A 25,159-nucleotide genomic window follows, 5' to 3' on the forward strand; every position below is an offset into this window, starting at 1 on the left:
TAATAATCAGTGGTCTTGAGCATTTTTTCACATACCTATTGGCCATCTGTGTGTCTTCCTTAGAGAAATGTCTATTCAGGTCTTTTGCCCATTCTTGTATTGGGTTGTTGGCTTTTTTGCTGTTGAGCTGTATAAGTTGAATGCATATTCTAGAGATTAAGCCCTTGTCCGTTGCATCATTTGAAACTATTTTCTCTCATTCTGTAGGTTGTCTTTTTGCTTTCTTTTTGGTTTCCTTTGCTGTGCAAAAGCTTGTCAGTTCGGTGAGGTCCCATTGGTTTATTTTTGCTCTTATTTCTATTGCTTTAGGAGACTGTCCTGAGGAAATATTCATAAGGTTGATGTCAGAGGATGTTTTGCCTATGTTCTCTAGTCTAGGAGTTTGATGGTGTCTGTCATGTAAGCATTTAAGTCTTTAAGCCAATTTGAGTTTATTTTTGTGGATTGTGTGATGGTGTGTTCTAATTCCATTGATTTCTATGCAGCTGTCCAGGTTTCCCAGCAAGACTTGCTGAACAGACTTTCTTTTTCCCATTTTATGTTCTTGCCTCCCTTGTGAAAGATTAATTGACCATAGGTGTCTGGGTTTATTTCTGGGTTCTCTATTCTGTTCCATTGGTCTGTGTGTTTGTTTTGGTACCAGTACCACACTGTCTTGATGACTGTGGCTTTGTAATAGTGCCTGAAGTCTGGGAGAGTTAGGCCTCCTGATTGGTTTTTTTTCCTCAGGATTGCTTTAGCAATGCTGAGTCTTTTGTGGTTCCACATAAATTTTTGGATTGTTTGTTCTAGTTCTGTGAAAAAAGTCCTGGGTAATTTTATAGGGATTGCATTGAATCTGTGAATAGCTTGGGTAGTATGGCCATTTTTACAAGATTAATTTTTCCAACCCAGGAGCATGCAATATCTTTCCATTTCTTTATATCTTCTTTAATTTCCTTGGTTAATGTTTTATAGTTCTTGGCATATAAGTCTTTTACCTCCTTGATCAGATGTATTCCCAGGTATTTGATTTTTTGTAGTACAATTTTAAATGGTACTGTATTTTTGTATTCCTTTCCTAATATTTCATTTTTAGTATAGAGAAATGCAACTGAATTCTGAATGTTAATCTTTATCTTGCTACTTTGCTGAATTTTTTGATCAGTTCAAGTAGTTTTTGGGTTGAATCCTTAGGTTTTTCTATATATATTATCACGTCATCTGCATACAGTGACAGTTTTACCTCTTCTCTTCCTATTTGGATACTTTTTATTTCTTGTTTGTCTGATTGTTGTGGCTAGGACTTCCAGTACTGTGTTGAATAACAGTGGTGAGAGTGGATATCCTTGTCTTGTTCCAGATTTTAGTGGGAAGGCTTTCAGCTTTTCTCCATTGAGTATTAAATTTGCTGTGGGTTTGTCATACATGGCTTTGATTATGTTAAGGTATGTTCCCTCTCTAGCCACTTTGGCAAGAGTTTTAATCATAAATGAATTTTGGACTTTGTGAAATGCTTTTTCTGCATCTATTGAGATGACTATGTGGTTTTTGACTTTTCTTTTGTTCATGTGGTGCATGACGTTGATTGATTTGCATATATTGAACCATCCTTGTGCACCTGGGATGAATCCCACCTGGTCATGGTATATGATCTTTTTTATATGTTGTTGGATTCAAACTTCATATAAAGAACTGCCTTCCGACAAAAAAAAAAAATCTCCCATCATCTTTAGGGCAAAATATATTACACACTCACTGAACCTTCCCAGTCCTGAAAATTTAAAGTCTTTGCTAAGATAGTATACTGCTTTCTATAACATTAGAGATACACATATATGGTACTAATAAGCTGCCCATCATTTTTTTTTTTTTTGTCTTTTTAGGCCTGTACCTATGGCATATGGACGTTCCCAGGCTAAGGGTCAAATTGGAGCTATACCTGCTGGCCTATACCTCAGCCACAGCACTGCAGGATCTGTGCTGCATCTGCAACCTATACATAGCTCACGGCAAAGCCAGATCCTTAACCACTGAGCAAGGCCAGGGATTGAACCTGTGTCCTCATGGATGCCAGTCAGATTTGTTTCTGCTGAGCCATGATAGGAAATCCTGCCTACCATTCCAGGTGGTTGTTTTGCTTCCTTCCCTTTTCTATCCTTTTCCTTTATAGGTGTGTCAAGTGAGATAATGGGTGTACCGTGACCCTTGTACTCTCTAGCCTTAACTGTCTGTTGAGGATCATTGATAGAGTTACTTCTGCCTTGCTTGGGCATGATGTATTATGCCTGATCCTATATACAGTGATATTTAGTGTGCTAATGCAGGTGTATGTGTATATATATTTAGTATTTCCTTACTTCTAGAGGTTCCAAAGTGTTACACCATAAGTAGTTCACCAATCCTTTCAAAATTCTTATTAGGTAGATGGCAATCACTAGTGTCTCACATTTTTATCCTGGGTTTAATTAAAAGTTTTTCACTGCCAATGCATTTATAGGGAAAAGTCATCAAAGAAAAGCATTTTCAATAATTTTATTGACTAGTCAATATTATTATAATCTTTGTACTGTTGATATGAGAAAGCATGATTGTCTGATTATTTCCCACGTACCTCCACCTTTGAGTTGACATGAATCAACCCAGTCTTTCCTATTAAATTGAATGCCCAATCTGGGGGACTATAAATTTTGATCTAATTTTTTAGTTCTACATCTATGACCTCATTTAATTTTTCATTGATCTATGCCATAGGTGTTATAATTCCTATTACCTGGGAGAAAGAACTTAAACTTAGAAAAGGATCGGTGATTTGGCCAAGAGTATATAGGAGGTAAAGATAAGAACAAAGATAGGAAATCCAATTGATTGTTACTAAAGCCTAGAGAATGCCTTGCATTTAGGTTTTAATATTGAATGGAGGAAATATATTTTGAAAAAAAATGTATTTTGAATAATTCAGTTGTGGGTCGATTCCACTGAACGGTAAGAGCAGGAGATATCTTTGGTTGGGGCACTTCATCACCTTGGACAAAAGAAAATACTTTAACATGTGTCTGTCACATTACTTTCCTGACCTGAAGTGGCAACATAGCAGTTCTTTCAACCACCATCTCTTAATTATAGTGATGGAATTGGCACCTGGTGATTCACTGAGCACAAGGTAACTTGTCAGAGTTTTCAGCAGACCATTTAACATATCTGGTTATTCTGGGTTAGAGTCCTTCTCTGAGTTGCCAGTGGAATCTGGTTCTGTTGAGAGTTTGAACATGAACATGTGATGCTTTTTAATAAGGCTTTTTCACCTGATATTTTTTCATGAAAAGGTTAGTGAACATTGTTATCTTTAGCATGACCATATTTGTTTTTCTTTTCCATGATGGGACAATATGCATATGCAAAGTGGAAGGTGTCAAGGAAAGCAGGACACTGTATTGAACAAAAGGATAAAAAGCATAGTTTGGTAGCAGATAGACCTAGTTTTGAATCTTAGATTCCCTGCTTTCTAATTATGTGGTGCTCAGAACATCAGTTTGATTTCATAACGTGTGCTGTATAATGCTCTAATTTTGTAATCTGAAATATGTGGATTGCGCCTGTGTGACTTGCTGAATATTTAAGATGATGTGAGATATGTTGTTAAAATGCTAACACATAGTAGTAATTAATAATTTATAGTCTTTTTATTAGAAAAAGTTTTCTACTATAACACTGGAGCCTCAGTGTCTAGTTCTGGCCTTCTGTACAAATTAGCCATGTAATTACAGCACCTCAGTCTTTCTTGGCCTTAATTTCATTCTGCATAATGTCAACATGAGTAGGGTAGAACTTATATAAAGTGCCATTGATTTGTGAATCAGTGTATTCAGTTTTAGGCTCTAGATATTGGACACTATGACACCTAAAAGTAAAAGTATGATAAGTACCAAGATGACACAGACCTATACATTTAGTGTAAAAGTAATAATATATACTTTTTCACATATAGTACTGCCCTCACACAGTTGGATAATACTGATTCACCATTTTTAATTTTTTTATTTTAAACTGATTTTTATTTTTTCCATTATAACTGCTTTACAGTGTTCTATAATTTTTCTACTGTACAGCAAGGTGACCCAGTCACATATACATATATACATTCTTTATTCTCACATTATCCTACTCCATCATAAGTGACTAGATATAGTTCCCAGTGCTATACAGAAGAATCTCATTGCTTATCCGTTCCAAAGGCAATAGTTTGCATCTATTAACCCCAAATTCCCAGTCCATCCCACTCCCTCCCCTCTCCCCTTTGGCAATCACAAGTCTTTTCTCCATGTCCATGATTTTCTTTTCTGTGGAAAGGTTCATTTGTGTCATATGTTAGATTCAAACAATGCAACAGACAAGGGCTTAATCTCTAAAATATGCAAACAACTTATATAACTCAACAGCAAAAAAGGCAACAACCCAATTGAAAAATGGGCAAAAGACCAGAATAGACATTTCTCCAAAGAAGATATACAGATGGCCAACAAGCACCTTAAGAAATTCTCAACATCACTGATTATTAGAGAAATGCAAATCAAAACTAAAATGAGGTACCACCTCACACCAGTCAGAATGGCTGTCATTAATGAGTCCACATATTTCCCATTGTTAATAACATATCTACTCATAGAAATTCCTAAAATTTAAGACTTGTGGTGGCTTTAATTTAAAATTAAGTGAAGTAGGTGTTCACTAAATTTATTGTCGTAAACATTTCATTCCGTATGTAAGTCAAATCATTAGGTTATACAGCTTAAACTTATGCAGTGCTATATCAATTATATCTTTAAAAAACTTGGGAAAAAAATGAAAACTGATTTTTTTCATAGGAAAAGTCCATGAATTTGTCTTGCATGTGATGTATTTGTATGCAGCAATGCTAGAAATAGGTTTATTGGCTAGGAATAAGTACCCACTACAACAAGCTAAAAAAAACACAAAATGGTAAACTCATGCACATAAAGACAGGTTTTAGGGTTTGTATTGCCCATCAGTGTATTCCAGGGACCTATAAGAGATCAGTCTATATCTGTATGATATTGATAGATATATATGCAAATACAGCTATGGCTGCAAATGAGCAAGATCATTTGTTTTTTCACTCCCTGAGGTGCCATCGGGAGGAAGTACCAAGCATTTAAGAACTACTTTGTTGAATAATGAGCAATTTGAAAATAATTGAATCAGTCTTGCTTCATTTTCTGGACCTTATATGGACCTCAAACTCATCGTGAGCATTTTCTTTATTTTCTGTGTGTATGTGTGTGTGCTTACATTATTGTTATAGTTTTATTACAGTAGTTCAAAGCATATAAATCATAGGTTAGGTTGCTCATGGAGAAACACTGAATCTCTGATTTAAGCATCACACCTTGATAGGGAGACCTCCTAACTTGTTTGGTCAGAGAATTTGAGGTCCCATATATTCAGTCTCTAACTCTTCAATGTGCTGTTGATGAAAAAAAATGGCACTGGTTGAGTCTTCTACATTTTCTCCTCATAATCATCTCCCTTTGATTAGCACCTAAAAGGAAAGAAACATACTTATTATGAAATCACTAACATCATTCCACTCTATACTAGTAGGTTATATAAAAACCTAAGCTGGGCTATGATCAACAAATACAGCTTGATGAGTCAGTATTTTTAAAGTACAGGACCAGGAATCAGACAACCTGGGTTGATGTCCTGCCTCTTAATGAAAATGTGATGCTGAACAAATTCATTAGTATTTCTACGTTCCATTTCTCTGGGCTGTAAAATGGGGTAAAAAAAAGAGTATCTGCATCCATGGTGGTTGTGAGAATTCAACAATACCTCCAAATAAAATATTTACCACAATGCCTAAGCTTTAGTAAGAAGCCAGTAAAAGTTAGCTCTTTTGGTTAATAACCCACTTAAAATTTGTTAGCAATATTTAGTGTGCAATAGCTACTTGGTGGTACATAGCTTACTCTTCTTGGGGGGTGGCAAATACATTCATACATAAAATATGGGGGAGCTCACACTGCAGTAGGTGCTTAAAGCATTCAGGGTTCCCTGGGTATTCAGTGTAGGAAACCTCATTGTCGGTGGAGCTCCAGTGATTAAATGTTTTCTGTGAGAGTCCGTACATAGTACACTTGTCCTCTACTGAAACCAGTTGCTGCCTCAGTTGGCTGGTGGGGCAGGAAATCTGAGTTGCTGGGTTCAGTTGATGGCAATTTATTTCATTCATTGGTTAAAAACTCCCTTGGTGAGAAGCAGAAGATTCAACTCATGGTGCAGTCATCCTTGTAAAGTACAGAGTACATTTTTTATTTCCTGACAGCATTCATGAAATCAAATCGTCTTGATTCCCTTAAGTGAGAACCCAGTTTGTCTGAGTTTCCTCATCTGTAAAACGGAGGGAACTTGGGCTTCCACTTTAGAGGCCCCAGGTGTCCTAAGGCCAAAGAAGCTGGTAATGTGAACCCAGATGCACTTATGATAATTCAAATACTCAATGGATATTTTACATTTCATTTTGCTTGGCTGTCAATTTCATTTTTCTTCAGCCCAGTGTTGCTCTCAGACTTATTATCAGCATGGTTGGTTTTAGACAAATTGAGAAGAAGGAAAAAGTTGTAGGGAAGGAAATATTTTATTAACATTTCCCAAACAATCTATATTCTTGTTGCTCACAGCATCTTATTTGGAGCCTATCTGACCTTGTGCCACAACAAGCTTTGAATAATAGAAACACAAGTTAAGGGATCAAGAGTGGGGAGGAAGAAAATGATGCATGACTTTTCCTTTGGATTTAATTTGATTGTCATAAAGATAGATACCTTGGACTGTAGAGGTTGTGTGTGTGTGCATGCCTGATGATGCATGTAATTTCAGCTGGACTACACCTTCTCACATGACTATTCTTTCCCAGTGCATGGATTCTCTACAAACTGTAGACTATACAGTAGTCATTTCCAATAGAACTTTATGTGGTGATGAGAATATGCCTCTGCTCTGTCCCGCCCAGTAGCTTCTTGCCACATGTGGCTGTTGACCTGTTGAAATAATTTATTTGCTTATTAAACTATGAATAGTCATATGTGGGCGGTGGTTTAGTGGCTAGCATATTGAATGGTGTGGGTATATACTCCCTGATGATTGACTTCATCTGACAGACATAGCCAAAATTTAGGTAGTCTTCATAAGTCCTCTGTTGAGTGACTCTAAAGGCTGATGCCTTGATGTTTTTGTGAGTGAAAGAGACTAGCTATGCCATGAGTAAGACCATCCTTAAACTGGATATCTCTTCTATGGTTGCTTATATTCTCCCCACTCTTCTGTGGTGGCTGAAAATGCTTCCAGCTCTTGCAACATTGGGCCTTGTCTTTAAAACCCTACAACGGAGTGTTTGATTGCTCATCAGACCATAGCAGCCATTTTACCTGAACAAGTCCATTAGGCTGGATTCTCACTGAGAGGCGAGGGAGACTGAGAATTTAGAGCCAAAGACCTTCAAAAGTCATGAAGTTCAGTGTTCTCCAAGTGTGGTATATGTCAGGCCATGGCCTGTGAGATCATTTTACTTAAGTGGCATATTTTAATGTGATATTTTAATGTCATTAGTGAAGCTTATTTTAAAGTTTAATTTTGAGTTGATATTTATATGGTATTTTTTTGTGTGTGTTTCTTGTGTCATTTGTGATCCTACCTATATCTACTCAGTCATTTTTTTGTGTGGAAAGAGGATCACTTTTAAAAGTATGTTTTAAATTTTGAAAAATGTTGTGAGCTGCACAGGGAGTCCTGGGAGTGTGGGGTTAATAGATGCAAACTATTGCTTTTGGAATGGATTAGCAATGAGATCCGGCTGTGTAGCAATGAGAATTATGTCTAGGCACTTATGATGGAGCATGATAATGGGGGAAAAAAGAATGTATATGTGTATGTGTAACTGGGTCACCATGCTTTACAGTAGAAAAAAATTATATTGGGGAAATAATAATTTTTTAAAAAAAATTTGAAAAATGTGGTCTGACATACAAGCGTCTGTGACTCACTTGCTTTTCATTAGACTAAAATCATTCTATCACTGTCTGTCAAAGTGGGAAAATGATTCACATATTTCCTAACTGGAAAATAAATTGATACATCTGATGGAGTCAGGGCTGAAGGAATGAGCTGGAGGCTCTGGGATTGCCAGAAATGTGGACACAGATAATTCAAAGATTTGTTTCTTTGTTCCCAGTTAACATGACAAACAAGTTCATTTTTTTTTCCTAAAGTAGAGTCTACAATTCTTTTTTTTTTTTTGAGTCCTTGGTTTAATTTAGGCATATATTGATGGAGATATATAGAAATATGTTATCACTATTTCCCTTGAGCTCACCATCTGGTTGGAGAGATAAGTTGGCTGGCTCTTTGAAGAGTAGGAGAGTAAGAATAGTTGAATTAATTAAGTTTAATTAATATAATTTTTTGAGCCTGCCTTTGAGGCCCAGTCCCTAGATGAAGTAGAAACATGTTGACTTAATTACTCAATACAAGAATTTGAACCTGACTTGCTGTAAATCCCAGCCATCTTGTTGAAATACCAGAGATGAGTTTCTGTTCCCAGAAATGACTATTGGACATAAATGTTTATTCCCGTGAGGAACTGTTTCATGTTAAGTAAAGCAGGCTTATAGGGGAAGCATTTTAGAGGCTTGTACTTCATTCTATCCATTGTCAGTCTGTTCTTTTTTCCTGTGATTGTCTTGTACCCTTGTGAAATGGGGGACTCATTTATTCAAGTTTGATTAAATAATTGAAAGCATAAGGATGGATAACTATTCCTTAATTGCTTTATTTCTTCTCATATCTTTTTTTTTTATAGCAGTATTCCATGATTGGATTTGGAAGAAGAATCTAGGGTTGGAAATGGGTCATGTTATGAAGTCCAGTGGGAGACAGAGGACAAAAACAGGTGTATAACTAGGGAAGGAAAAGAGAATGCATGGCTGATTGCAGGTGATTTGACAGGTGGACCAGAGCTAGGACTTTTAATGTGAAGTTAGCACTGTGGCTAATGAAAAACTTAATTAAGAGTTGGGTTTAATCAATTAGTGGAAACTACAGCCTAGTCATTGCACAGATGGACTTCTATTATTAATGGAATAGCTTCAACCCAAAATATTAGGGTCATTTAGGTAATTGTATCAACTTTTGTTCACACGTAAATTGGATCAAAATGCCAAACATCCTTTCTGTTGCAGGGATCATAAATGCAGAGGTGACACACATGATGGCACAGCATGCAGTGTCCTCAAGTCTCTGCCTCTTAAATCCCTCCCCTTAACAAAAACAGGAATTGGGTCATAGTTCTAGTCTACTTTGTCCACAATACAGTTCTGTTTTACTTTGACTTGAAGCACCAAGTGCCTAGCAGATGGGTCAGAGGTTAGCTGAGTTAATTCATACCACACCGGGTCATTCACTGCTGTTTGCAGTGAAGTTCACTTTCTTCTTTCTTCAACAGTGGCTTATTTTGACTTAAAAATAATTTTTATCCTTTTTTTGACAAGAGTTGTCATAACTAATTTTGTATTTCTGGGACTCTCCCACCCCAGTCTGTAGAGGGAAGGTGGAGGTAAAACCTGAGTTCCCTCTGCTTTCCTAAGCAGAGCATGACTATTATGAAGCACGTTTGTGGGAATCAGTAAAATTATATGAAGGGCAGTAAAACAGCTTATTAGTGTAGAGTCAGGGTTATCCATTTTATGAGGTCCATATAATTAATTATTAAAGGTTAAGACATTTGCAGAACTTGTAAAAGCATTCTGTTAAGGTCAAGGTAATTAAAATTCAAGTCTAAACACCTTCAGCCTCTGTCTTGATACTAGAACTTTCTGTCCCATGATGAGTGATGAGGTGAAGAACTCTTTGCTATACAATATCTAGAGCAGATTGAAAAATAAAAACAAGAAAAACAACACACAAAAAAACACCTTTATTCTTTTTTGAAACTTAGTTTCTTAATTATAGACTCCATTTTCTGAAGTAAATATCTTCATTCATACCTTCTTAACTGGCATGCACTGCCGATTCCGATGTGTCCTAGACTAAACGGGAGAAACCTGGAACCACAAGTCAGGCCATCTGGCCCTAGGTCTTATCTGCTATTGACCAGCTCTATGACCTGGAATCAGTCACGTACTTTCTGTGACCTCCTCTCTTCCCAACTCTGAAAAATGATTATATTACTGTCCACTATCTTAGCAGGTTGCAAGGGTGTCCTAAGAAGTGAGAGGAGCTGGCACTCAGGGGGTTCTGGTCCACAGAATATTCATAGGTTGAATCTCTATGTAATATATTTTCTTCAAAAGATTACTTTCAGGCAGAGTGTCCAAGTAAGATTCTCCTGTTTGCAAGCAGGGTGAACCTATGATCATTAATTCATCTCTGAGCTGCATGTGTGGACCAGTACTTTAGAGGAACTTGGGTTTTGTGTCTAGATATTGTTTTTAGGCTGAGGAAGGGACACTAGACCAGATTCCAGGAGACTAGGGTTTTATTCTGACTCTATGCCATATTAGCAGTGGGACTTTTAGCAAACAAGTGCCTTTTCAGCATGGATTCCTTATTTGACAATAACCACAAAACCATGTGGTGTGGTTGTACTCCACACAAGTAAGACCTCTTGAGTTGAATCCTAGCTCTTTTATACCTACCTCACATGAGTTTATCAAAAGCAAAATCTTCAATTGCTTTAATGTGCTAAGGGGGTCATATAGGAGACACCTCTCTCTTTTACCTAGTCTCCTTTTGTAAGATTTAGGGTGATTTGTCTGATAGCGTTTTTCCCCCAGTTATCCACATGGTAGAGACAAATACTTGAAAACACTTTTAAATAATATAAATGCTGAGGATGGACTATTAGGAGGATAACAAAAGGAGAAAATGGAAAAGGAGAAGAGGAGCAAAATGAGAAACGAGGGAGGAGGAAAAGAGGAGATGAGGAGGAGGAGGAGGAAGAAGGAGGAGAGTAGATCCATTCCGTGATAAGTAATTCAGCCCTTGTGTATTTTTTGGCAGGAATATTGCACATGTGTCTTCAGGGTATATATAACTATAAGTGCAGAAGACTTCTCCCCAACTGGAACCAAAGGTAATTTTTTTTTTTTTTCTACACCAAGATTACATTCCAATTCATAGAATGCTCTCTTACATGATTTGGAGTGGAAGAAGATTCTTCCCCTTGTGTCAGCCCCTGGCCGGCCTCAGACCAGCCAAGCCAAGGGGAGGTACTACACCGGTGATTGATCTGAGATGAAATTATGATGTTGGATGAAACATGAAGTCATGATCCTGGAGAGAGAAAAAAACAGACACGGAATCCCTGCCACCAGTCCTCTGTGACTTTCTTTGATACTAGGTCAGTACCGCCTCTCTTAATCATTTTGGTTTTTATTTTGTGGACCTCTTGGTGTTGGCCATGTAGCCTTTTTCTTAAATACTGGCATATGGAGCATTGGGCTAAAAGTTAATAAAAGGTTGGCTGGTCCAAGTTTTGCACTAATGATAATTATGAATGGAGTCATGACTATCTTATCACTTATAATACTGGCTATTGCATCACAACTTTATTACTCTGGAGTCTTAGATCTGCAGGAGTAGAGGTAAGATCGCCTAACACATCTGTTTCTGGCCCCACCATTCTTTAGCATCTGGTCAGGTAAGCCCATAGCTTATGACAAAACCATCCTTTTTGGGGAGTTGTACTGCTTCCAGAGGTAACTGATCCTATACTTGGGGAGCTGAAATTGTTATAAAGGCAGAACATGTAGGTAATTTTAAAAGATATGAAATGCTTCTGTAGGTTTAGTCCTGAACAACTCTGAGGAACCAATGACAAAGGTCGCCCAGAGCTCAGGCATGTTTGGTCTGACCTGTGCTTTGCCTTCATCCCAGACATACATCCATTGTTCCTGGTATAGCAATTCCCTACAGATGTTCATGTTTTCCTGGTGACATAGGAGCAGCATCACTGGATAATTAACTGTTGGTCATGTACCTGACATGTCTCTATAATTGGTGAGATGCCCTCTGTTCCTATTCACACTTGTCCTCCGTATTAGACTGAGGGAAGCTCACCTCTGGTAAAATGGTATTTTTGGCAGTCAGTTGTGGTCATGAGCCATGTAACCTACTTCTTCTTAATCCTTTATGTATTTTCAAAAGCAGAAAATTCTGATGTTTGAAAATCTAACTTTGGCCTTAATACAAAACACAATGGTAGAGATAGATTCTCTTACGGAGAAAGGTTAGAAGAAAGTTATGAGGAAGCAGGGTTGTGATAGAAAGGTGGCATGGTCCTCCACACCATTTTCATTTTTTTTTAAAGTTTAGGGGATTCAGCAAATCAACTAAAAGTAATTGGTCTCATTTTTTTGTTAGGCCATGTCCTAGAGAGATTCTTTCTCCCCCAGCTATTATAAGCTCTTGAATTTTACAACTGAGAGTGATGGCTGATCAGGTACAGCAGAGAAGTTACCTGTAGGCGTATGTAGCAAAAATAACAACATGTGACTTTGTACAGAAAGCTAGATGGACTCCTCACACTGTCTATAAGAGGGCCTTAATCTTCCCGTGTTCCATGAGTCATCTCTAAACTGAGCCGTAGAGCCTTATATCGCCTGCCGGTTCCCCCACAGAGGAGAGAGGTGGTGGGGGTACTCTCTGATACCCACAATGGTCACACGGGGGAAGTCAAGACCTTCCAAACAAAAACCAGGGGACCAGAAGTCAGGCCTTCATCTCTCTTATCATGGTCTGTGTGCAGGTGTCCAGGCAGCCCGATGAGGGGGTTGGGCTTGAAGGATCACAAAGGTACTGGGCAAGGTAAGCTCAGAGCCATGGGGCATAACCGGGAGAGACACATATAGCACAGGGCAGACAAGCTGAGTCCTGAGTCAGACAGACAGTGGCATTGGGCACTAATTTGAATGACAGAGCAAGACAGATAGTTGAAATTCTGGAAAAACTCAAATGTCTGGAAGGAACTAAAGGAACAGAGCCAAGTAAATAGATACTCCTGGAAAAGTAAAATAAAAACAAAACCTTTGTTGCTATGAGGAAGCCACTTCATCCCAGGCATATGTGTACACCTCTGAAAATGGGTGTAACCTGAGTTAGGGCCTGATTGGGTCTTTTGCGTGGTAATAAAAATGCTTTTGAGGCATGAGGAGTAAAAGCGACTCCTTCTCCTGCAGCAGCAATGGCATGCCTTCTCTCAACTGGACACCCTTCTAGCTTACCCACCCCACCAGTGGTGGCAGAGCAAGGTCAGGATCTTGATGCTTTTGTCATTTCAGTGCTGAGACGGTGCTTTCAGTGTGTCACCTGCAGTGGCTTTTCAGTAAAGATGTGATGGTGAATACTGGGTCTACTCTCTGACACTCTGCAGTGTCAGTGACCAAAAATTAGGGTCTCTCCAGAGAAGACTCAGAAAGAAATTGTGGAAATAGGGCCTCCAGGAGATTACTGGTGCTTCGCAAGAGAGAACAAATCCATTTCCCTGTATATCGCATCTTTTGATGGGCTGCTGTAGGGAAAGCCAGGCACAAGCCAGCATCCTGACACTGCATATCCTTCCTCTTCTCTCTGGCCCCTGCCTTATTGTTGTTAATCTTTTGGCTTTAAGACTCTAAGAACCCCCTAACCTCTTTAATATTTTTTGTACAAATTTGATCTTCCTATTTTAATGGTTGGAGAATAATCCAAGAGTAATGTTGCTGCGCCAGAGGCATGCACCACATGAAGATGAAAACCCTGGTAGGGGTGTTTTCCCCCCATCAAATGCCAGGGTTTTCTAGCCAAAGATGGCAAAGCTGTCAGTGTCTCATGTGATCAAATTCCAGCTGGTAGAATAGGATTCAAGACATCTTTATGGTCATGAGAATGTGTTTATGATTGATGAATAAAAGCAGCAAAGCTGTGTGCCTTCCCAGTCATTCTCTTTCCCACAGAGCTGTTTCTTTGTATGTCAGGTGAGTTGTCTCCAGGCCTGGGGGCTGGACGTGCTGGAGCAGCTGCTACTGATGGGGCTTCCTGAGGAAGCCTCAGTGGCAGAGGGCTTTCTGGGCAGAGGAGAGGCCTCAAGAATCCCAGAAAGTTATTTGGATTTATTGTAACATCTTTTTCTTTTCATGATAAAAATAATTTTGGGGTGAATACTTTTTGTTATATATTTTTGTGGTGAGGGTTACATGACTTTATTTATGTGTTAAAATGCATATAACTTCTCACCAAAAAAATAAATTTTGACAAATAATGCAGCAAATATTTTTAAAAATATGCATGATATAAACAAATGATATGTAAATTTTAACATGAAAATCCTATATGAAAGTTATATTAAACTTATATAGTCTTCCTGATTTTTTTCTGTCTGTGCATAAACATGCTGCATGTGAATATACATGTTTAAATTTTTATACATACCACACAAACATACAAGTTGGGTCCTAATATATGTATACAATCTAATTTTTCACTTGGTATTATTTTTTAGCCATATTTCCATATTGATAATTATGAGTCTGTCTCATTCTATTTAACGACTATATTCTATCTTATAACCTCATTTATTTATCTCTGTTAAACTTTATACTCTGTCTTTAATTTGAATTAATTTAAAGCAGAATGAACCAAAACTTAACCTGTTCATTCACTAAAGCAAGTGTGGCCATGTCTGTTGCATATCCAGATGGAGGCCCAGGAAGTGAAATAAACTAATCTAATAGAAGTTCAAAATCAGGAAACATGGAATAAGCTAATATTAAACAGCATGTTGGCTATACTTTGAAATTACGTGTTCAATTTGTTTTTCCTCCAACCTCTATCTTTTTGTTGTTGTTGCTTTTTAGGGCCACATCTGTATCATATGGAATTTCCCAGGCTAGGGGTCAAATCAGAACTACAGCTGCCAGCCTATGCCATAGGCACAGAAACATGGGATCCAAGCCTCCTCTGCAACCTATACCACAGCTCACAACAACACCAGATCCCTAACCGACTGAGCGAGGCCAGGGATTGAACCCTCATCCTTGTGGATACTTGTAAGATTTGTTTCCACTGCACCACAATGGCAACTCCTGAACCTCTACCTTTTAGGTATGTTTAAATTTAAACCAAGGTTGCTAATCTGAAAAAGCACCATAAAGAATGCCCCAGGAATTCGCGTTGTAGTTGTGGTAATGAACCTGACTAGTATCCATGAGAACACTGTTCAAATCGTAGCCTTACTCAGTGGGTTAGGATCTGGTATTGCCATGAGCTGTGTTGTAGATCGCAGACATTGCTCGGATCTGGCACAGCTGTGGCCATGGCGTAGGTGGGCAGCTGCAGCTCTGATTTGACCCCTAGCCTGGGAGCTTCCACATGCCACAGGTGCAGCCCTAAAAAGATAAAAATAAATAATAAACAAACAAAATGCCATACAAGTCTGGAGACACAAGAGAAATGTTGCCTTTATGTACTACAGATCAAATGCATTTAACATCAGAGCCATGATGAATGATGGAAGTAATTTTGTTTATGCAAATAATATGCTTTTATTAATATTATATGAATACTTAAACATAATCTAGCCAAAATTGTTATTTTTTTTTCTTTTTTCCAAGAATCCTTGATTACAACTTGCTGTCTAGGTGAAAGGAAAGTTCAGAGCTTGTTCTCAGTTATATATGTAACCAGCTCAAGGAAAATGAGAAATGATTCTTCAAACTTGTAGGATGAATTTGATTTGATAGAGATCAATTGTTGGATGCCTCTGGTTTATAATAGTTTTATTTCTAATGTGTTCTGTACGAGTGGGCTTAAATACGAGGTTTTGTCTTGTTTGCTTAGACACATGGCAATCATGTCAATCATTCATTTTCTTCTTTTTCAACACTAAGTCTAGGGACCTCCTCTTTAGAACTCACGTGTCACCTCCTCTATGACAAACTGAAGGTTTCTCCTTCTTAGAAAATTGAAGCTATGAATTACAGCAATTTGTAGTTTAAATAGGCTGTGACTCAAGCATGATGACACCTCTAATGTTTGTTCACCAGGCCATTAAGGCTGTCACTGCCCAAGGCAGGCTTTAGAGCAAAGTTTAATTTCATTGGCAAAGCCCAAGAAACAGAAATTTCCAGGTGCCATGTGCCTGAAACTTCATGCTTGGGTTTGCCTTGGCTTTCAGCCTTTAGGTTCAAGAGAAATAAACTAGGCAACATGGCCCTATAAAGACTGAGAACCAGAATAAAAATGTAATTTTACAAGAGCACAGAAGGAAGATTGGGTAATAAAATTGTGAGTCAAAATAAATGGTCTTTCTCACTTTTATATAAATGATCACAGATTTTCGGATGGAAAAAATAGATACTAGACTAAAGTTAGAGAGTAATCCCATGAGGGTAAATCTTACTTATTCGATTTGCTTTCTTTATCTTTGTTGAGAAGTTTATATCCCTTTCACAAAAGGGTTCAGATATAAGGATACATCCCTTCAAGACACAAGTTACTAATTTTAGAGGAGTCATTTCTGCCTTTGGTAAAACCTTCCCATTTATGAAACATGTGCCAGAGAACAGTTTTTCCCTCCCAACCATTTCTTAATTACTGCTTCTCCAGCTAGGGCAACAGGATCTTTTATGAGCAATTGTGCAATTTCTATATGTTGGCAATTGACGAACATTTAAAAACTGGGTTGCATGGTAATAAAATCCATGACGTGAATTTGGCCCATGGGCTCCAGGTCATGATGTCTTAGATCTCCAGCTTCTTGAGGAGATGATTAATTATCTCCTTTTCCCCAAGGCCTGTTACACCTGATGCTTAGTGCGTATTTTCCAAGTGAGTAGATGATTATCAAGAAGCAACGACAGTAAAAACCGAAGTTGTCAGGGGTATCCACTAAGACTTAGCTATTCCCATCAGGGGACTTTTGAATAGATACACGGATCATAATCTTTGTCTCTGAGCAGAAGAATTTTTGTTAAGTTGGGAGATGTTCTGTGTTCTGACTGCAGTTGCTGGTCTCTAAACAACAGTATGCTTTGAAGTTGAAAGAGACCCTATGTGTCTTCTAGTCAATTTCTTCATGTTACAGATGAGAAAACTGAGGCCAGGACTATAGATGTATTCCAACAGCATGTTGATTCCTAGCCTCCTGGCTCTAAATGCAGGATTCTTTGCATCAGGTGGTGAAATATCAAAGCCTCACTTGTAAGCAGGTATATCCTCCATCTCAAATCCTCCTCCTGAATGGCCACCTACCCCTATGTCTTTTCACATCCTTCCTGTGGGGTCTATTCAAGCCTCAACTGTGTGATTAAAATCTTTCCTGATTGCTCTGATTGAAACTCACTTCCCTAAATCTCTTTAGTGTTTGCTTTCCTTTGGAAGCTCGAGGACACTTCCATTTTATTATCATGGACTTTTTTCAAGTATCCCCAGTGTTAGTAGCAGTTCCTTGGGTCATAGTGTCAGACCTGTGGAAGATACTTAGTAATTATGAATAAAATGAATAAACAAGATTCCTAACATTTTCAGAAGAGAAGTGTACAGGACTGCCAGTAGTTATTAGCTGTGTGAACTTGGACACATAACTTAAACTTCTCTGAACTCCACTTTTTTAACTTGAAAAATAGATACTCCAGTTTTTTAATTTGAAAAATAGTGGCCATCTTAAAGGACTGGAGGAAGGATTAAGTGAACTGAAATGCTGAGTGTCAGGCCTGACCTCTTTGGGTAGGGCAAGATGGTTGGGGATCTTTTGTTTACCCCATGTATCACAAGGGCAAAAGGCTCCATAACTGGGCTTCCTTTCACAATTTGTAGGTACAGTTATATGAGATAAAAAATAGCCTCCAAAGCCCTCTGTTACTAAACTAGGTTAGTGTTTAATTTAGCAGCCCATAAACAATCCTGGGTTAGCCAGGAAAAAAATTTAATGCTGCAATTATAGTCACTCACTGTATTTTTACATTTTATACTCCTTCAAGGTTTGCAGTCTCCCTGGAGTTAAATTTACATTTTCCTCAGATTCTCAGTCTCATAAAGTCCTGAAAAGAGTTGGAGAAATGGGTTTAAACCTAGGCATTGTTTCTTTTATTAGAAGTTTACAAGGAGTGCAAGAATAATAGTGCAGTTGTTACATAGTTACAATTTGATTTGGAATAATGGCATCCCAAAATTTAATCTCTGGTTTGACTGCACATAGCCTTAAAATGTTTAAAAAAATACTATCTCATCTTCAAAGAGCCCAGCTCTTTTCCACTTTCCTCATTTTCTATTGTTCTTTGTCTCCTCTTCTTTTGTCCACTGTGACCTGCTTTCCACCTCATTGTTCTGCAAAGACTATTATTTAGAAAGTCACTAGCTCCCTCTTAGTAGGGTAACTATGCATCCCCTTTTACACCTATTGTTGGCATAATTATTAAGAGCACTGCTTTTGGTCTCCAGTGTCTTGGTGTGGTTGATTACCCATGTCTTAGTCACCAATGATAGAAACTGTTTGACTTCCATCTCACTGATCCTTCTGTTGTTTGTGCCACATGGAAAATATGGGTGTACAAAAAAAATCATTTATTTTTACATTGTTTTTTAGAGAACATTTTTGTGACCACAGAGTGTTATGGATATAAATCCCCACTCTTTAACCTATTAGCTGTGTGACCTTGGAAAAGTTCCTTTACATCTGTGTGTATATGTGTATTTTTTTCTTTCTTTAGAGTAGAAAACAATGACAGTAGCTTCCACACAGGGATAGATATAAATGGGTTCAAAAGTAAAGTTTCTAATGTAATTGGCATGATGCCTAGCACAGTAATAGGAAATCACTCCTCATTGTCTCTTGCTTCTGGAAAGCTCTTGACTCCCATGAATTCCCATCATCTCACTTGTCTCTGCAATATGTCCATGTCTCCCTTTATGTCACCTGCCATTTTCTCTCCATTTATCTCCCTGTCCTCTGTTGCCCTTGGCTATGGCAGTTATGGGTTTTCTAGGGGGGAGTGTGTGTGCACACATATGTGTGCATGTGTTTACTTGTGCACTTGGTCGCATGTGCACACACACACACACACACAGAGGAACATGGCTGAAGAAATCACCAGAGCAGTACATATTGGTACAAAGGAACAGCAGTACTCTAGCAGCTGGTGAGAGCTGAGGGGATGTGGCAGAGCCAGCGCCCAGCCATGTGCTAACATGGAAGAGGGCTGAAGTACAGAGAGAGAGCTCAGAGGCAAGGAGATGCAGAGACCGGCAGAGGGAGGAAGATCTTCCTTCAGGTGGAAAGCCTGAGGCAGGTGGGAGCCATGCCTTTTTTTTATCTGCTTGAGAGATAGGACTCATAGAGACATTCAGAGTTTGGATGATCAAAATAGAAATATCTTCAAGGTTCACCTTAGAATTTGTAGGAGATTGATCTTTCATGGGTAAGTAGAAGAATAGGGACTTTACAGTCAGATGGGGCTTAGGTTCAAGTTTTCCTCCATTTGTGGATTATCGGCCAAGACCTAGCCTTCCTAGGCCTCAGTTATTTTCATCTGTGCTTAAAAATAGAGACTTGGAATAGTTTGACTTGGGTTTCTATTCTTGCTTTCCTAGTTGACAGCTTTTGTGGCCTTAGGAGAGCTGCTAAATAATCAGTACTTGCAATTCTCTACTGTTCAGTAGGGGTAATAATAACGCCTCCTCACAAGACTATTGAGTGTGAGTAAATGCATGACAAAGCTTATATTGTTGGTACACTTTAGATTCTATTAATGTCTGTTACTCTTGCTGTTATTCCTTAGTACTCTGAAACTCCATCTCCATATCTATAAAATGAGAATGGGAATCTATCTCTAGCAATGTGTGTCAGGTGGATTTATTTAACCACCAATTTTTAAAAATTTATTTTTTTATTTCCCCAATACATTATTTTTTTTTCTACTGTACAGCATGGTGACCCAGTTACACATACATGTATACATTGTTTTTTCTCATAGTATCATGCTCCATCATAAGTGACTAGACATAGTTTCCAGTGCTACACAGCAGGATCTCATTGCTAATCCATTCCAAAGGCAATGGTCTGCATCATGTTCGCCTAACCACCAATTTTTAAATGCTAGGTGCATATGGGTCACTAAATAAATAACAAATTTAAAGAATCTTAAGACAAGGTATAACTGGGGTTAATTAAATGTTATTATTGCTCATTACATTATCTGTATACTTGTCCTTCTTCTCCTCCCTTCTCTCCTATTTCAGGGTTTGTCTCTCCTACATTCTCCTAAAATACAGATTTCAAAGACTAAAGACATGCTAATTATCTGCCCTGCATTTGGCACAGTTCCTGATGCATGATAGATGGCCAGCACTCATCAATTGAATTAACACAGAAAATGAAGAGGAGTGAGAGACAAGGCACAATGGAAATTGTGGAACAGGAAAATGCAGATTTAGTGGCTGTTAAAAAGTTGCAAGTGAATTAATATTGTAAATTATTTGCAGAGTCATTAAAATGAAGGCTAACTGTGTGTGTCCTAAGTCATAATCCAGCTATCTGACAGCAAGTAAGTGGTTGATACAGAAGTTCCACATATCACTGGGGTCCAGGGCTATTGAACGAATCAATGCTTATATGCATTGGTTGGAAAATGGCTTTGGTAACTGAGTCATGGTAAAGGATGTGTGCTTATATTTGACCCTGAAAAGGGCCATGGATATATAATGCAGGGTTAATTTATGGGTTAATGTCTTGGATGCTGGAATTCTCTAAGTTTGTTCATTTTAACCTTGTTCATCATCCCAGCATATGGTGCTAATGTCTGTCCAGGAACTATTGGCTTTAGACATTAATGATGGCAAACTCAGGCTTCCCTTTTTTGTGGGTAGTATGGCCAGTCTCCTGCTTTCATACTTGTGTCTCAAAAAAGACATCTATGGAAAGAAGAGCAGGTGATACTTATTGAAACAAAACCCTTCTTTGGTCTAGAGGCTACAACTAAGTGGGGTAAACTGAACTTAATTATTTATTAATTTAATTTGGTGCATATGTGCTTCAGAAAACATCTTTGCATCCAACTGTGCCTTTTCCTTCATTCCCTGCTCTTCAAAATCTCTACCTGTGCTTTAAAAACAAAGTAAAACAATAAAATTATAAGATAGAGGGGTAAGAGAAAACATTATGCATATTTTATAGGAGATCCATAAAAATGCAAATTTTATTCAGGTTTTTGGCTCCTAGGAGACATGTGTCCCTGGAAATGAAGATTTATTAGAAAAGATATGTCCAGTGGGCAAAAATATATGAGAAATTATGACTTTCTGGTTTTCTTTGTTCCTCACTGTTCACAGCACCAGCTGCCTATAGCTGGGATCCCTGTGCTCTTATTCCTGTCTTCAAATTCAAGTTCTAGATCTTTTTCAAGGAAAAGGAAATAATTACAATGCTTATAAATGCTTAAAAATAAGTTAATGTGTGAAAATTGCTTTTTCCAATTTCTAACAGCGGCTTGTTCTTCTCAACTTGATTGTTCATCCAACAGGGATCCGTCAGACCATGTTCTAGTCACTAAAGGGATGGGATGGACAAAAGAGTTGTGACTCCTGCTTTTGTAAAAATATTATGACTTCTCTGCTTGTGCAACTGTGTTAGAGGTCTCATCCTCTGAAACAGGGACAAATTGAATTTCCCCAGGAAGGCCAGAAATGTGATCATGGGGACCAATAGGCAGCAGGCTTGAAGAGAAGAATTCTAAGAAGTCCAAACCGTGATCTGCCTATGGTAGCTTTTCAAAGCGTGTTTGCTGAAATGAAGCTAGTTCAGAAAGCAAGAGAGAGTTTGTGACTCAGGACCTACAACCTGATTCCTTCCCATTATTTTTCTTTTGAACCAAAACCCCAGCCTTTTCCCTTTTACACTTACAGAAACCTATCTCTTCATTGGGACTCTAGAAACTCACACCCTAAGAAAAGCGTTTGTTGAGGGATCATTCCATGCCAACATATGTGCTAAATAGTTCTTTTCTTTTTTTAACACACATTCTGTTATTTAAATCCACATGGCAACACCAGAAGGTAGGTTTTTTTTTTTTTTTTTTTTTTTTTTTTTGGTCCTTGTTTTTGTAGATGGCAAATGAAGGATCAGAGAGAAAAAGTAATTTTCCAAGATTCTATTGATACTATATAAAAGAGCTAGAGTTTGAAATTCAGTCTGTTAGACTGAGACCCACCCCTCCCCATGCTTTAAGGCTTGATTCTTTCATACTCACATTCTGAGAGATGATGCCTCTTTTCTCTTTTCCAGGATAAAGTGAGGGTGCTTGTACATGGTGTGTGCAAGAATCTGATTGTGGTTGTTCCCATGTACACATATTTTCATATGTGTTTTAAAATAACACAGATGTGATAGTCTCACCTCAGAGAATGTAGCTTTTGGACAAGAAAGGGAATTTCTTCAGAATAGTTGGAGCATCTTGCAAATAAATAGGCCTGCTTCTCAGGGGAGCCGTGGCCTCTCGTTTCATTTTTTTTTTATAGGGACCTAGCCTACAGTTTATGAGCATCATGTTTTCAGCAGGCAGGAGCAGTGGCTTATATTAATGAATTTCTCCTCACATACCTTCAAAGGTGAGGAAGGGGAGGGCATTACAGGGAGTAAAGTTACAATCCAAGAAGGGACCATGAGAAATTGACACCTTCTTACTCATCTTAGCTGCATCCCCTTGTAAGAATTACTCCCCCCATCTCAGAAAGTTATAAAGTTCATTCTTGACAGCCTCCCAGTGAGACTCTCATGGTCAAGGATTTATTTTATGAACTGGCATGAAGACCAAGGTAAATGGATACTGATTTCATTCCAAAAGCCTTACTAGAAAATAATTTTTTAAACTCTTTTTCATGTATTTTCTCATCTGCTAAGTATAAACCCAAAGGCAGATAATGGCAGGACAAGATTAATAAGCTATTTATAGAATGTGGATTTAATAAAGAGAAAACTGGAGTTCCCATTGTGGCTCAGCGGAAATTAATCTGACTAGTATCCATGAAGATTCAGGTTCGATCCCTGGCCTCGGTTAAGGATCCAGTGTTGCTGTGAGCTGTGGTGCAGGTTGCAGACATGGCTCGGATCTGGCATGTCTATGGCATAGGCCAGTGGCTACAGCTCTGATTTGACCCCTAGCCTGGGAACCTCCATATGCCGCGGGTGCAGCCTTAAAAATCAAAACAAAACAAAACAAAAGAAAAAAAACCAAAAAAAAAAAAACAAAAGGAAAAAAAAAAAAGAGAAAACTGAGGGTGAATCCTGACTCTGATGTTTACTATGACAGTGAAAGATTTAGGTCACTGTCAGAGCCTGTTTTCTCATCTGTACTGTATCAGTAATATTAACTCTAACTTTCCTAAAGCTTTTTGATGTTAAGTGCTGAAGTTTCCAGCATAGTATTGGGACCTATTAAGTACTTATTAGTGATAATTAACATTAACAATTTCAGCAATTTCCAGCTGTACCTACTCTTTTATCCTTTAGCACACATATTGATATCTTGTCATTTCATCTGTGCCATAGAGGGATGTGTGCAGCTTTATTTGCTTATGTGAAATACAAGTTAGAATAGCAGATTTACTTAGATCCTCGTTACTGAGGTTTTTCCAGGGGAAAGCCTCTTAACCTCATGAGTTATGTGTCTGAACACTATATTTGAGGTAGGTTTGCTGACTTTCCCAAGATAGAATAAAACGTCTTAAGGAAAAGTGATCTTTTCTGAGCTCTCAGCTCATTCCTGGCCCTTGATAAAGTACCATAAAGAAAAGACGTCAGCATAAACCATTCTACCTATGGCAGATGCTTCATGCATGTCATGTGTCTCTTTGCTACTCTTATTAGGTCATTGGGTCTCCTTAATTTTCTGATATATTTAAAAAGAGATTGGCTTATGCACACTGAGGTGTATGGAATGATTGACCAACAGGGACTGCTGTATAGTACAGTGAACTCTATCCAATATTTGTGATAATCTAAATGGGAAAAGAACCTGGAAAAGAATGGAGCTATATATATATGTGTGTCTGTATAATTGAATCACTTTGTTGTACAGCAAAAAAATCACAACACTATAAATCAACTATACTTCAAAAAAACTTAAAAAATAAAAAAGCATTATTATTCAATGTAACAATAAGCATTTCCAGAAACTCTCTAGAATCTGGGGAGATTAGGTGCCGACCTTGAAACTATGTTTTTGGTTGTCTTTTTTTCCATCTCTATAATAGGGGGTGGGTTAGACAACACCATTTTATGATTTCAAGGCTTTTGACTTCTGAATTTTTTTCCAGAAAACTTGCTCTCTTCTGAACACCTAACTTAAGTCTGAAAAGCCATTTTGCCTCTCTGAAGAGAATGATATTATATATATATATATATATATATATGGGGGGAACAATGGACAAGGACAGAAAAAAATACATATTTCAAATGAAAGAAAAGTGTTTCAAAAGTAGAGAGTGCTTGGGAGTTCCCGTCGTGGTGCAGTGGTTAACAAATCTGACTAGGAACCATGAGGTTTCGGGTTCGATCCCTGCCCTTGCTCACTGAGTTAAGGATCCGGCATTGCTGTGAGCTGTGGTGTAGGTTGCAGATGCGGCTTGGATCCCGCATTGCTGTGGCTCTGGTGTAGGCCAGTGGCTATGGCTCTGATTCGACCCCCAGCCTGGGAACCTCCATATGCCATGGGAGCGGCCCAAGAAATGGTAAAAAGACCAAAAAAAAAAAAAAAATTAAAGAGTGCTCGACATTCAAAAGAGGGGGAGATTATCTACCACATTCCCAGAATTTTGCCTGAAAACTTTGTTTCAATGTCAAAATGCAGGTTATAATCATTCTGTATTCTATGAATCACTAGCACTTTGGGGTTAGAAGAGGAGGGGAGGATAATAGGTTGAGGGCCTTAATCTCAAGCGGGAGTTTAGGGGACTGAAAATAGAAATGGAAACTGAAGTGTCAATTTAACAGTACTTGATTGCAAATCATGGCATCAGGTGGGGCTATGGTCTTATCTGACACTCAATTCTAAAAAAGATTTGCTTCCAAGCTTACATAATTGCTGGCAGTCCCTAATTCTTGCAAACTGTAAGATTGCGGGCCTCATTTTTTTTT

The 25,159-nt window shown here is 38.2% G+C and overlaps 1 long non-coding RNA gene across 2 annotated transcripts in view; it reads left to right on the plus strand.

Annotated features, from left to right (window-relative positions):
- Positions 1-25,159, plus strand: part of LOC110256719 — a 187,617-nt gene that overhangs the window by 111,442 nt on the left and 51,016 nt on the right. Inside the window, exons 2-4 of one of the 2 annotated variants that reach the window (XR_002338618.1) lie at positions 11,056-11,128; positions 11,200-11,395; positions 20,269-21,498. This is a non-coding gene — a long non-coding RNA (uncharacterized LOC110256719). Of the gene's footprint in view, positions 1-11,055; positions 11,129-11,199; positions 11,396-20,268; positions 21,499-25,159 lie in introns of those variants that run through there. The other variant, XR_002338617.1, reaches the window with a different exon arrangement.

This window comes from Sus scrofa, chromosome 14 (genome assembly GCF_000003025.6).
Source record: "Sus scrofa isolate TJ Tabasco breed Duroc chromosome 14, Sscrofa11.1, whole genome shotgun sequence".
NCBI classification, from domain to species: Eukaryota; Metazoa; Chordata; class Mammalia; order Artiodactyla; family Suidae; genus Sus; species Sus scrofa.